This window comes from Oncorhynchus clarkii, chromosome 4 (assembly GCF_045791955.1).
Source record: "Oncorhynchus clarkii lewisi isolate Uvic-CL-2024 chromosome 4, UVic_Ocla_1.0, whole genome shotgun sequence".
NCBI lineage: Eukaryota > Metazoa > Chordata > Actinopteri > Salmoniformes > Salmonidae > Oncorhynchus > Oncorhynchus clarkii.
In genome coordinates this window covers 32,632,790-32,647,481 of record NC_092150.1, presented here as the reverse complement: position 1 = coordinate 32,647,481, position 14,692 = coordinate 32,632,790, and positions in this window count along the sequence as shown.

Below are 14,692 nucleotides of genomic sequence, written 5' to 3'. Positions count from 1 at the left end.
ATGAAGCAGGTTTCACTGTTTCCTGGACACTAGCATTTGCCTGTTTGCCTGTTGTCTGGGGCCGCTGGGGGCTAACACACACCAACAGATCCATACTGACTGCCGCTGTCACTGTACCATGCTTCCTCGACCAGCCTCTGCTCTGCTTGACTGTTTGTAAATCGGCATTTTGATGACAATTACCAGTGTTGAGTTGTTCCCCAATCAATACAGACAGAGAGGGGACCTTTAATAGACAGGGAGGGAGACACTGCTGGCTGTCTGCTGTGTCTCTGAGAATGACACCCTGTCTGGCTGTGATCAATAATCGACTGTGTGTCTCGACTCACAGACATGGGCCATGGTCGAGGCCTCTCTCTCTGCTATGGTGTTCATGGCAACTCAGGCATGGTTACCCCCGGCGACGGAGCCCCGTCTCCCGAGCAACTCTCCAAGGTGGAAGCGTCGGCGATGTTACATATGAACCGGCTGTCAAAGCAATTTTGTCACCCCCCCTCCTCTCTCCCTCTTCCAGTGTATAGAGATGCTGACACACTGAGTTTTGGGGTTATGCTGTCTTGTTGGAAGTGATAGAGGCTTTTAGCCTTTTAGAAAAAAATCTCTCTTCATCCGTTTAAGTGCTCGCTCAAGTGTTAGATTTTCTATTTCACCTGTCACAGACATCTCCTGTCTACTCTGTTTTCCGTTTCTGGTCCACTAGTCCTCCCTTATTCCATTCTCTATCGAGGGGCAGAGTTACATTCTCTGAAATATCTTTCATTTAGCTATTGTTGAGCAATATTCAAATCTGCATTTTGAGCATGTGTGCCAATATATTGCAAAAAAATAAGAATATACAATATAACATAATAATTAATACAGTAGAAAATGTTATTTTTCAAAACATTTCAATGACTATGCTGATTGGCTCTCCTGCTATTCTTATGTAAATACGTCAGTTGCCATTCCTAGTTTGCTAAATAAAAGTCTATCATCAACACAAAGTGCTGTATTTCAGTACTGCTCATCCTGGCCCACGGGCTTCCTATCCACTGGCCTCCTTTTTCAAGCAGTGATGTGAGAAGAGAAGGCTGTAGCTTGGTGGGGCGGTGGTTGAGGTGGAGAGCTGTAAGTGGCATTGGCCAGGCAGATCACATTCTCCTGGTGATCATTAATGTTTCAGGTTGTGCCAGAGGGTGAATGGTAGAGTCACTGCACAGCCAGAGACAGAGAGATACCCTGCCTGCCTGGATCGCTTTCCTCTAACTGGCGCAATGTCATCTGGGAAGAATCCAAACGATACACAGTATACAGCTATAGCAACCAAACCTATTCCACCTTTTGACTGTTTCAGGGTAATCCATTTGTCTCTTTTCAATGGACCGTATTACATGATTTGACAGCCACAGCACTAAAGTTTCCAATAACACAATATGAATGATATTTACAGTTTATTACACAGAACTACAAATATGATTCAACTTTTCTGCAGCTCATCTCACTTATATCTTACTCAGTGTATTCCACGTGTCACATCCATAACATCCCTTGAGATGTGTATTTGTATTTATTATGGATCCCCATTAGCTGCTGCCAAGGCAGTTATACATTTTAAGGACATTACAGTACATTCATAACAGATTTCACAACATATTCAGTCTGTGCTCTCAGGCCTCTACTCTACTACCACATATCTATAACAAAACATCCATGTGTACATGTGTGTATAGGTCGTATGTTATTGTGCGTTTGCATGCTTGTGTCTATGTTTGTGTTGCTTCACAGTCCCTGTTGTTCCATAAGGTGTACTTTTATCTGTTTTTTTTTATCTAATTTTACTGCTAGCTTGAGTTACTTGATGTGGAGTAGAGTTACATGTAGTCATGGCTCTATGTTGTACTGTGCGCCTCCCAAAGTCTGTTTTGGACTTGGGGACTGTGAAGAGACCTCTGGTGTCATGTCTTGTGGGGTATGCATGGGTGTCTGAGCTGTGTGCCAGAAATTCAAACAGACAGCTTGGTGCATTCAACATGTCAATACCTCTCATAAATACAAGTAGTGATGAAGTCAATATCTCCTCCATTTTGAGCCAGTAGAGATTGACATGCATATTATTCATGTTAGCGCTCTGTGTACATCCAAGGGACAGCCATGGTGCCCTGTTCTGAGCCAATTGCAATTTTGCAAGTCCCTCTTTGTGGCACCTGTAGGACATGCCTTGTTGATAGTGCTGTTAAATCAAATCAAATCAAATCAAATGTATTTGTCACATGCACATGGTTAGCAGATGTTAATGCGAGTGTAGCGAAATGCTTGTGCTTCTAGTTCCGACAATGCAGACTTCTCCCCATCCTAGCTACCGTTGTATCAATAGATTTTGACCATGACAGTTTACAATCCAGGGTTACTCCAAGCAGTTTAGTTTCCTCAACTTGCTCAATTTCCACATGATTCATTACAAGATTTAGTTAAGGTTTAGGGTTTAGTGAATGATTTGTGCCGAATAAAATGCATTTAGTTTTAAAAATATTTCGTTTATTCCTGGCCACCCATTCTGAAACTAACTGCAGCTCTTTGTTAAGTGTTGCAGTCATTTCAGTCGCTGTGGTAGTTGACGTGTATAGTGTTGAGTCATCCACATAAATAGAAACACTGGCTTTACTCAAGTCATGCCGTTAGTAAAGATCGATAAAAGTAAAGGGCCTAGACATCTGCCCCGGGGAATTTCTGATTCTGATTTTGCTGGAGAGGCTTCCATTAAGGAACACCCTCTGTGTTCTGTTAGACAGGTAACTCTTTATTGACAATATAGCAGGGGGTGTAAAGCCATAACACATATGCTTTTCCAGCAACAGACTATGATTGATCATGTGAAAAGCCGTACTGAAGTCTAACAAAACAGCCCCCACAATCGTATCAATTTCTCTCAGCCTATCATCAGTCATTTCTGTAAGTGCTGTGCTTGTTGAATGTCCTTCCCTATAAGCGTTCTGAAAGTCTGTTGTCAATTTGTTTAGTGTAAAATAGCATTGTATCTGGTCAAACAGATACTAAGGGTTGGTAACAGGCTGATTGGTCGGCTATTTGAGCTAGTTAAGGGGGCTTTACTATTCTTAGGTAGGGGAATAACTTTTAAACAATGAACAATCATCGGTCACAAATACAATAGCCAGAAGACTCTCATTTCCATGTGTTTTAACATATTTCATCAAGCCACTGAGCAAACTGATTTCTATTCTCAAGTCACAATTTAAAAAAAATCTTATACATTGTTCACCTTATTGCTCAAGTGCTTGGCTCCACTTGAAACCCCGTAGCTCACTTTGAGAAAACAGTGCTCTCTAGAGGTAGAGTTTGGTCATAGGTTACTACTGAGCTAAAAGGGTTTGGCTTTTTACCAAGGCACAATTTAGTAGACCCTCTTATCCAGAGTGATTTACAGAAGCAATTAGGGTTAAGTGCCTTGCTCAAGGGTACATTGACTGATTTTTCAGCAGGGGTGGCAGGGTAGCCTAGTGGTTAGAGTGTTTGGCTAGCAACCAGAAGTTGCAAGTTCAAATCCCTGAGCTGACAAGGTACAAATCTGTCATTCTGCCCCTGAACAGGCAGTTAACCCAAGGCCATCATTGAAAATAAGAATTTGTTATTAACTGACTTGCCTAGTTAAATAAAGATAATCATTTTCAATGCTTATCATTTGGCTTCACGTTATAGCATTTGGCTGTCTCAGACTGCATCATCTAAATGCCTAGTGAAAACAAATGCCCCAACGTATCATTGTGGTTGTTTTTGATATTGAGTGAGTACAGTGCTTGAAAAATAAGTACCACTTTTTTACAAGGCTATCATCCTCTACACCTGATTACTTTCCCATTTCCCTCTTTCCCTTCTCCTTTCCAGATATTTCTTAGACCTACAGAGATCCTCTGTAGCTCAGTTAGTAGAGCATGCCATGCATGCTACGCCAGGATAGTGGGTTTAATTCCTGGGATCACTCATACTTCAAATGCATGCATGCATGACTTTCAGTCACTTTGGTTAAAATCGTCTGCTAAACGGCATTATTTTTTTCATGTATTGTAGTAAGAAGCTTTGAGGTCACAACAATCATCAGCCTCCAATTAAAGATGACTAAATCAGAGTCAACACAAGGTCCCATTTCCTGTCTCTGTGTGTATTTGCTTTGTGGCTTTTGTTCAGAGCTTTGCTTTCATCAAGACGCAATACAGAGAGCAAACCTATCCTAACCAGCAGCTGCCGGCTAAATCCTATCGTTCAAACACGCTCCTGGCTAACCCTATCTATTTATTACAAATAAGGACCAAGGAGAGCAGCCCCTCAACTGGCTACAGCCATGTGTGTGTGTGTGTGTGTGTGTGTGTGTGTGTGTGTGTGTGTGTGTGTGTGTGTGTGTGTGTGTGTGTGTGTGTGTGTTCCTGTCTTTCTATCTGTCTTTCTGGGGCAGCAAGCTGATATTATATTACTCGGCTAGAGCCTTCCAGACAGTTCTGTTGTCTGCCGTGACCATGTAGCACTGCTTAAATCCGATGACATCTCAGGCACATAGGGCTTGATAAAGGTTTACAGAGGGCTCTGGACAGTCCACCTCTACCAGAAGTCATTTTTAAACTGCAACAGAAACTATCTGGTGTCCTTTTTAGGCAGTCATTTAAATACTATTAGTATTTCTTCTGTATTCTGAATATTCAAACTCTTGTTTTTTGGACCCCACACTAATTGTCAGTCAGGACAAACGCTGAGGATGGCTGACCAGCTGCAAGATGTCATCAAGAGATAGGTAAGCTAACATGCCAGCAGCATACCACCCTGCATACCACTGCTGGCTTGCTTCTGAAGCTAAGCAGGGTTGGTCCTGGTCAGTCCCTGGATGGGAGACCAGATGCTGCTTGAAGTGGTGTTGGAGGGCCAGTAGGAGGCACTCTTTCCTCTGGTCTAAAAAAAAATATTGCAATTCCCCAGGGTGGTGATTGGGGACACTGCTATGTGTAAGGTGCTGTCTTTCGGCTGGGATGTTAAAAGGGTGTTCTTACTCTCTGTGGTCATTAAAGATCCCATGGCACTTATTGTAAGTATAGGGGTGTCCTGTCTGAATTCACAACTTGGCATTCAAACCATCACGGTCACCTAATGATCCCCAGTTTACAATTGGCTCATTCATCTCCCCTGTAACTATTCCCCAGGTCATTGCTGCAAATGAGAATGGGTTCTCAACTTACCTGGAAAAGTAATAAATAAATGCTAACAGTGGCTCATATCAGAATGATAACAACTAGCTATGATTAATATGAACTGTTCTCCAATAATATGATGTGTCAGATGCATAACACTGTCAAAACTATTACTTTGAACTAGCTGTCTCTGTGAGTGGTGGTGTCAGACGTGACGTACAGTGAGAAGATATAGTGGAATACGGTTTGAGGCCAGAGGACTGTTCCAGAACACTGGGTTGACATGTATTAATCAGGGTGACACGGCAAAACTGGTGGACTTCATTCAAGATGAGAAGAACCAGGTAAATGCATTGATCACCATCACATGTATGAAAGGTCCTCTCATTTTCTGCCAAAAGAGTAATTCAATTCAAAGATACACCTTATTTCTATATATTTTTTAGCTTGTGTGTTTTTACACATTGACAGTACAGTTACGATTTCTCGTTAAATCCCAGAGGTCGATAATAGTGAAGGCAGACGCAGTCACACTCCAGTCTCCTCTGTGACAACAACAGCAAGTCTACTAGTACAGGCCACTTCGCTACCTTGCCACCATGGACATATAGTGTGCATTCCAAATGGCACCCTATTCCCTACATAGTGCACTACCTTTGACCAGGGCACTATGCACAGTATAGGGTGCCCTTTGGGGATGCATACATATAATAATGATCGGGACTCTGCCACTACCCAGACAGAGCTTGTTGTTGCCTGTTGACCTGAAGGTGTCAGGACTGAACCAGCCGATATCCAGTCGGATTTCTCGCTCCACTGATGGTAACCCTGTTTGCAAAGGCTCTTCTTTAAGTGCCCTTGGTTGTCCCACCTCCCCACGCCTCCCTCTCCTCTACAGCCTACACTTACATGAGCATTTGTCAGGATGGTTTTTCTATGTCTTTCAGGAGCTAAAAGAGCCTCAGAGGGTTTCTGGCTTGAAGAAATTGAATTGACTCACAAATGAGAAATTTGTGGCCTTAAACTTCGATGTCAAGGATTCTCTAACCGTAGTGAAGGGATATTTGCTTTGAAAAGAGAACATGTACTAAAAAATGTAGTTAATTTTGATGAGAGTCATGAAAGGGTCTGTATTCCGCAAGGACGTCAACTAAGCTTTATTGATCGATGTGAAGGGCTACGGTGCTCATTTGCAAGCCCACATGCAACCAACATTTTGTATACCCCCCATGCACTTGTGCAAATGTTCTTTATCACCAGCTGGAGCTTTCTTTCCAAATTTACATAGTAGATACAGAAGGTAGCCTAACGGTTAAGAGCATTGGGCCAGTAACAAAAAGGTTGCTGGTTTAAATCCCCGGGATGACTAAGTGAAAAATCTGTCGATGTGCCCGATCTGCATTTAACCCTAATTGCGCCGGATAATAGTGTCTGCTAAAATGTAAATGACTCAGGAGTCTTCGGTTCTTTCATCTGACTCATGGCATAGTGGAGTCTATGGGCTGTAGCCTCCTGGCTTCCATGGTGGCCGAGATCCTGAAGAAGAAGAAGAGCTCCTCTACCTGTCAGGCCGCTATGGCACACCTGGCCAAGGTAAGCTAAGCACTGTGAATTACCTTTGACAGAAGTGGCTAGCAGGAGGCTAAACAGTGGGTAGATAAACATGGCATGGCATCAGAGTTAACAGTAATGTATACATCTGCTCTCTCAGGCATGCAGCCCAATGGAACTCATGCTGGTTTTGCTAGGCCAAGTAGATGACCTTCATCCGGACCTTATCGCAGATACCATCATACTTATGCCCCGCATCTTCAGACAGGTAATACCGAGCAGTAGTTGAGCTGTTACAGGTAACACTATGCATTGTGAAGTCAATCTGCTGACGATGGTGTCTGCTGCCCACTACTGGACATTACAGTAACTTTCTCGTGATGAGCTTTTTCTTTTCAAATATATATTGGTAAATTCCCCCAAAACAAGTCAGAATGCAGTCAAACAACCTATGCATAATGCATTGCTTAAATTGCTTTTTAAAAAACGTATCATTACCTCTCCTAGTGCTACTCATCTTGGTGACTTTTGAACATCTTATTTTCTCTCGTAGTGCTGCTGTGGCTAATTGTATCAGTCACATGCGCCGAATACAACAGGTGCAGACCTTACAGTGAAATGCTTACTTACGAGCCCCTAACCAACAATGCAGTTTAAAAAAAAATCTGGATGAGAATAAGAAATAAAAGCGACAAGTAATTAAAGAGCAGCAGTAAAATAACAATAGCGAGACTATATACAGGGGGGCACCGGTACAGAGTCAATGTTCGGGGACATCGGTTAACTGAGGTAATATGTACATGTAGGTAGAGTTATTAAAGTGACGATGCATAGATGATAACAACAGAGAGTAGCAGTGGTGTGCAAGGGGGGGGGGGGGGGGGTGCAATGCAAATAGTCTGGGTAGCCATTTGATTAGGTGTTCAGGAGTCTTATGGCTTGGGGGTAGAAGCTGTTTAGAAGCCTCTTGGACCTAGACTTGGCACTCTGGTACCGCTTGCCGTGTGGTAGCAGAGAGAACAGTCTATGACTAGGGTGTCTGGAGTCTTTGACAATTGTTGGGGCCTTCCTCTGACACCGCCTGGTATAGAGGTCCTGGATGGCAGGAAGCTTGGTGATGTACTGGGCCGTTCACTCTACCCTCTGTAGTGCCTTGTGGTCGGAGGCCTTGCAGCTGCCTCACCAGGCAGTGACGCAACCAATCAGGATGCTCTCGATGGTGCAGCTGCAGAACATTTTGAGGATCTGAGGACCCATGCCAAATCTCTTCAGTCTCCCGAGGGGGAATAGGTTTTGTTGTGCCCTCTTCATGACTGTCTTGGTGTGCTTGGACCATGTTAGTTTGTTGGTGATGTGGACACCAAGGAAATTGAAGCTCTCAACCTGCTCCACTGCAGCCCCGTCAATGAGAATGGGGGCGTGCTCGGTCCTCTTTTTCCTGTAGTCCACAATCATCTCCTTTGTTTTGATCACGTTGAGGGAAAGGTCGTTGTCCTGGCACCACACGGCCAGGTCTCTGACCTCCTCCCTATAGGCTGTCTCGTTGTTGTCGGTGATCAGGCCTACCACTGTTGTGTCATCTGCAAACTTAATGATGGTGTTGGACTCGTGCCTGGCCGTGCAGTCATGAGTAAACAGGGAGTACAGGAGGGGGCTGAGCATGCACCCCTGAGGGGCCCCTGTGTTGAGGATCAGCGTGGCGGATGTGTTGTTACCTACCCTTACCACCTGGGGGTGGCCCGTCAGGAAGTCACAGGATCCAGTTGCAGAGGGAGGTGTTTAGACCCAGGGTCCTTAGCTTATTGATGAGCTTTGAGGGCACTATGGTGTTGAACGCTGAGCTGTAGTCAATGAATAGCATTCTCACATAGGTGTTCCTTTTGTCTAGGTGGGAAAGGGCAGTGTGGAGTGCAATAGAGATTGCATAATCTGTGGATCTGTAGGGGCAGTATGAAAATTGGAGTGGGTCTAGGGTCTTCCAGAACAGCTGGTGCTCTCATGCATGTTTCAGTGTTATTTTTCTCGAAGCGATCAAAGAAGTAGTTTAGCTCGTATGGTAGGCTCGTGTCACTGGGCAGCTTTCGTCTGTGCTTCCCTTTGTAGTCTGTAATGGTTTGCAAGCCCTGCCACATCCGACAAGCGTCAGAGCCGGTGTAGTACGATTCGATCTTAGTCCTGTATTGACTCTTTGCCTGTTTGATGGTTCGTTGGAAGGAATAGCGGGATTTCTTATAATCTTCCTGGTTAGAGTCCCGCTCCATGAAAGCGGCAGCTCTAGCCTTTAGATCAGTGTGGATGTTTCCTGTAATCCATGGCTTCTGGTTGGGGTATCACTGTGGGTACGACGTCATCAATGCACTTATTGATGAAGCCAATGACTGATGTGGTGTACTCCTCAATGCCACCGGTGGAAACCCTGGAACATATTCCAGTCTGTGCTAGCAAAACAGTCCTGTAGCTTAGCATCTGCTTCATCTGACCACTTTTTAATTGATCTAGTCACTGGGGTGCTTCCTGCTTTATTTTTTGCTCGTAAGCAGGGATCAGGAGGATATCATTTTGGTCAGATTTACCAAACGGAGGGCGAGGGAGAGCTTTGTATGCATCTCTGTGTGTGGTGTAAAGGTGGTCCAGAGTTGTTTTCCCTCAAGTTACACATTTAACATGCTGATAGAAATTTGGTCAAAAGGATTTAAGTTTCCCTGCATTAAAGTCTCCAGCTACTAGGAGCGCCGCCTCTGGGTGAGCGTTTTCTTGTTTGCTTATGGCGGAATGCAGCTCATTCAATGCTTTCTTAGTGCCAGCCTCTGAATGTGATGGTATGTAAACAGCTAAGACAAATACAGATGAAAACTCTCTAGGTAGGTAGTGTGGTCTACAGTTTATCATGAGGTACTCAACCTCAGGTAAGCAATAGCTCGAGACTTCTTTATATATCTTGCACCAGCTGTTATTTACAAAAATACATAGTCTGCCGTCCCTTGTTTTACCAGATGCCGCTGTTCTATCCTGCCAGCTGTATGTTGATAGTGTCGTCGTTCAGCCACGTCTTCGTGAAGCATAAGATATTAAAGATTTGAATGTCCCGTTGGCAGTTTACTCTTCCGTGTAGGTCATCTATTTTATTGTCCAAAGATTGCATGTTTGCTAGCAGAATGGAAAGAAGTGGGGGTTTATTTGATTGCCTACGAATTCTCAGAAGACAGCCTTTTTCTCTGCCTCCTCTTCACTCAAATCACGGGGATCTGGGCCTGTTCCCGAGAAAGCAGTATGTCGTCTGCCATACGCGTCGGCCTAGTCAGACTTGTTAAAGGAAAAAAGGATTCTGCCAGTCCGTGGTGAGTAATCGCAGTCCTGATGTCCAGGAGTTATTTTTGGTCATAAGAGATGGTAGCGGCAACATTATATACAAAATAAGTACCAAAAATAAGTCACAAACAACGCAAATAAACAAACAAAAAAACGTAATCGTTTGGGGGCGTGTAAAACGTCTGCCTTCTATTCCGTCTCCATCTTCACTTCCCTGGGTAGGCTCTGGCTGCTATACAGAAGGTGGAGGATGCGTACAGTCTGAGCCGTTGCTGCTCAGCCCCTGCCAGGTTCATGGAGCCATTCCTGGAGCAGGTGAAGAGGAGGGACAACCGCAAGGATGGTGGCAATACGTCAGACAATCAGCTAAAGACTGAGCTTCTATCTGTCTAACAGGCCTGTAAATCTGTGTGTGTGCTTGGTTGGATATGAAGGTTGCTTAAAGAAACATTGGTGTGTTGATCTGTAAGACATTATTATTCTTCTCTCTTAGGGCCATGCACACGTTTGGGGGGCATACCAAAAAAAGGCACCCCCCCCCCCAAAAAAAATACTCAACCACGGCCACAGATTCATTGAGCAATTATTACAAGAAGAGGGGAAAGCAGCACGACCTGATGAGTTAGTATTTTGCAATACTATTTTGAATTTGAATAAATGCTGCATTTACTAATAATGACCAACACAATTCCCCTAACAAAAAAAGATTGCAGTTTTTGAAACTGCAGTAAAAGTGCAGTAACTGCAGTCAACTGTGGTATTTGGATGCAGTAATTTCAGAATAACTGCAGTGGTCTAAGGCATCTCATCTTAGTGCTAGAGGCGTCACTACAGACCCTGGTTTTATTCCAGGCTGTATCACAACCGGACGTTATTTAGGAGTCCAATTGTAAGGATCAACGCTGGTAGAGATGAGAAGCAGGTACAGGGAGTGAACATTTAATTACTAACGGACATGGAACAGGACAGGACAGCGTCTGGACAAGAACACCTAACAAAATTAACGCAGACACAGGGAACAAACGGGGAAGCAGACAGTTATAGGCCAGGCAATCAACAAAGGGAAGGAGTCCAAGTGAGTCCAGTGTGCGCTGCTGTGCGTAATGATGGTGACAGGTGTGAGAAATGAAGGACAGCCTCGAGCGCCAGAAGGGGAGAGCAAGAGCAGGCGTGACAGTACCCCCCCTCTAGAGGCGTCACCTGGCGTCCCACCTGGGCGTGCCTGACGAGGCATGGGCACAGGACAAGCCGGCTGGGGCGTAGAAGCCCGACGAACTGGCACAGGCGTGGGAGCCTGGCGAACTGGCACAGGTGTGGGAGCCTGGTGAACCGGCTCAGGTGTGGGAGCCTGACAATCCTGCTGAGGCGTGAAAGCCAGACGATCACGCTGAGGCATGGGAGCCTGATGGGCCGGCTGAAGCATGACATGGGGTGGGCGCCTGCCGAGCCCACCGAGGCAAGACAACCTCTCGAGCCAGCTAAGGCGTGGAAGCCCGACGAGCTAGCTGGTTCCCTCGGCGATAGCACCCGGGCCCAAACTCCCTGAGTTTTGGCTTCTTTTAGTGGTGTGCATTCTATAAGTGTCGACGCTGGTAGAGACGAGAAGCAGGTACAGGGCGTGAACATGTAATTATCAACGCACTTGGAATGGAACAGGATAGGACAGCGTCTGGACAGGAAGCAGACCGGAAGCAGACCGGGAAATCAACAAAGGGAAGGAGTCCAATGAGCACTGCTGCGCGTAATGATGGTGACAGTTGTGAGTTATGAAGGGCAGCCTGGAGCCCTCGAGCGCCAGAGAGGGAGAGCGGGAGCAGGGGTGACAGCCATAGGGCGGCGCACAATTGGCCCAGCGTCGTCCGGGTTATGGTTTAGCCGGGGTAGGCCGTCATTGTAAATATGAATTTCTTCTTAACTGACTTGCCAAGTAAAATAAAGAATAAATGAAAAAATGCAGTTGTACTGCACTCTAACTGCAGTTACACAGCAACATTACTGCAGTAAAAAACGGTGTTATTTTGGACTGCATTTATACTGCAGTCTGACTGCAATCTTTTTTCGTAAGGGTCCAATCAAAATAGAAGATTGTGAGAAATACTGTAGCCTACCATTATTATATCCAACCCAAATCCATTTGTTACCACTATTATGTATCCCAGTGGTTTGCAAACCTTTTGACTCTCGACCCCCAAAAAGGAGTGGTAGACCTACGAAACTTGCTTCAGAACCAAAGAGTTGTGTGTTAATTCTCATAACCTGCAGCATAAGTTCTTCTAAACCTGCAACGAAAAGTCAATTTCGACAAAGGCTGTATCACTTCTAGACAAAACCAGTTCTGCCTGGCAAAAACGTAGTAGCCATAGGCCCAGGTTTATCATCCATATAAACTCAGCAAAAAAAGAAACGTCCCCTTTTCAGGACCCTGTCTTTCAAAGATAATTCGTAAAAATCCAAATAACTTCACAGATCTTCATTGTAAAGGGTTTAAACATTCTTTCCCATGCTTGTTCAATGAACCATAAAAAATTAAGGAACATGCACCTGTGAAACAGTCGTTAAGACACTAACAGCTTACAGACAGTAGGCAATTAAGATCACAGTTATGAAAACTTAGGACACTAAAGAGGCCTTTTTACTGACTCTGAAAAACACCAAAAGAAAAATGCCCAGGGTCCCTGCTCATTTGCATGAACGTGCCTTATTCATACTGCAAAGAGGCATGAGGACTGCAGATGTGGCCAGGGCAATAAATAGCAATGTCCGTACTGTGAGACGCCTAAGACAGCGCTACAGGGAGACAGGACGGACAGCTGATCGTCCTCGCAGTGGCAGACCACATGTAACAACACCTGCACAGGATCAGTACATCCGAACATCACACCTGCGGGACAGGTATAGGATGGCAATAATAACTGTTCGAGTTACACCAGGAACGCACAATCCCTCCATCAGTGCTCAGACTGTCCGCAATAGGCTGAGAGAGGCTGGACTGTGGGCTTGTAGGCCTGTTGTAAGGCAGGTCCTCACCAGACATCACCGGAAACAACGTTGCATATGGGGACAAATCCACCGTTGCTGGACCAGACAGGACTGGCAAAAAGTGATCTTCACTGACAAGTTGCGGTTTTGTCTCACATGGGGTGATGGTCAGATTTGCGTTTATCGTCGATGGAATGAGCGTTACACCGAGGCCTGTACTCTGGAGCAGGATCGATTTGCAGTGGGAAGGTCCGTCATGGTTGTGGTTGTAAGACTGGTTGGACAAAACACCAAATTCTCTAAAATGATGTTGGAGGTGGCTTGTGGTAGAGAAATGAACTTTTATTGTCCCCAGCACAAGGTACAGTGGCTTCCGAAAGTATTCACCCCCTTGGCATTTTTCCTATTTTATTGCCTTTACAACCTGGAATTAAAATAGATTTTGGGGGGGTTTTGAAGATGCAAAATATGTTTTATTGTTGAAACAAACAAGAAATAAGACAAAAAACATAAAACTTGAGCGTGCATAACTATTCACCCCCCCAAAGTCAATACTTTGTAGAGCACCCTTTTGCAGCAATTACAGCTGCAAGTCTCTTGGGGTATGTCTCTTGCTGGTTCCATTTTTCTGTGCTCTGTTTTTTTACTTAACACATGAGGAATACTCAAAATGTGCACTTATAAATCATAACAATTTTAATCGAAATACAGCTGTAGACAGAAGTCAAAGATCAAACATCACACATACAACTGATGTCTCTCCTGAGTTCTGCAAAATAGGAAAGGGTCCAAGTTATTGTATTAAGCCCGAAGTCCAGCCCTAGTGATGTCACTGCATACGTCATTATCTTCTACTCATGAGACCAAGCCCATACATACACAGCTATACAAACAATAGTTTCAGTGTTATCTAAAGGCTCAGCAGTAAATGTCCACTCCTCAAGTTGATTTATAGTGGTATGTCTGACCATATCATGACCCCAAGTTGACCTCATCACTCTATCAGCTTGGCGCATCTAGCCATTGGGATATTTGCCCATTCTTCAAGGCAAAACTTCCCCAGCTTCTTCAAGTTGGATGGGTTCCGTAGGTGTACAGCAATCTTTAAGTCATACCACAGATTCTCAATTGGATTGAGGTCTGGGCTTTGACTAGGCCATTACAAGACATGTAAATGTTTCCCCTTAAACCACTTGAGTGTTGCTTCAGCAGTATGCTTAGGGTCATTGTCCTGCTGGAAGGTGAACCTCCGTCCCAGTCTCAAATCTCTGGAAGACTGAAACAGGTTTCCCTCAAGAATTTCCCTGTATTTAGCGCCATCCATCATTCCTTCAATTCTGACCAGTTTCCCAGTCCATGCCAATGAAAAACATCCCCACAGCATGATGCTGCCACCACCATGCTTCACTGTGTTCTCGGGGTGATGAGAGGTGTTGGGTTTGCGCCAGACATAGTGTTTTCCTTGATGGCCAAAAAGCTCAATTTTAGTCTCATCTGACTAGAGTACCTTCTTCCATATGTTTGGTGAGTCTCCCACATGCCTTTTGGCGAACACCAAACGTGTTTTCTTATTTTTTTCTTTAAGCAATGGCTTTTTTTTCTGGCCACTTCTCTGTAAAGCCCAGCTCTGTGGAGTGTACGGCTTAAAATGGTCCTATGGACAGATACCCCAATCTCTGCTGTGG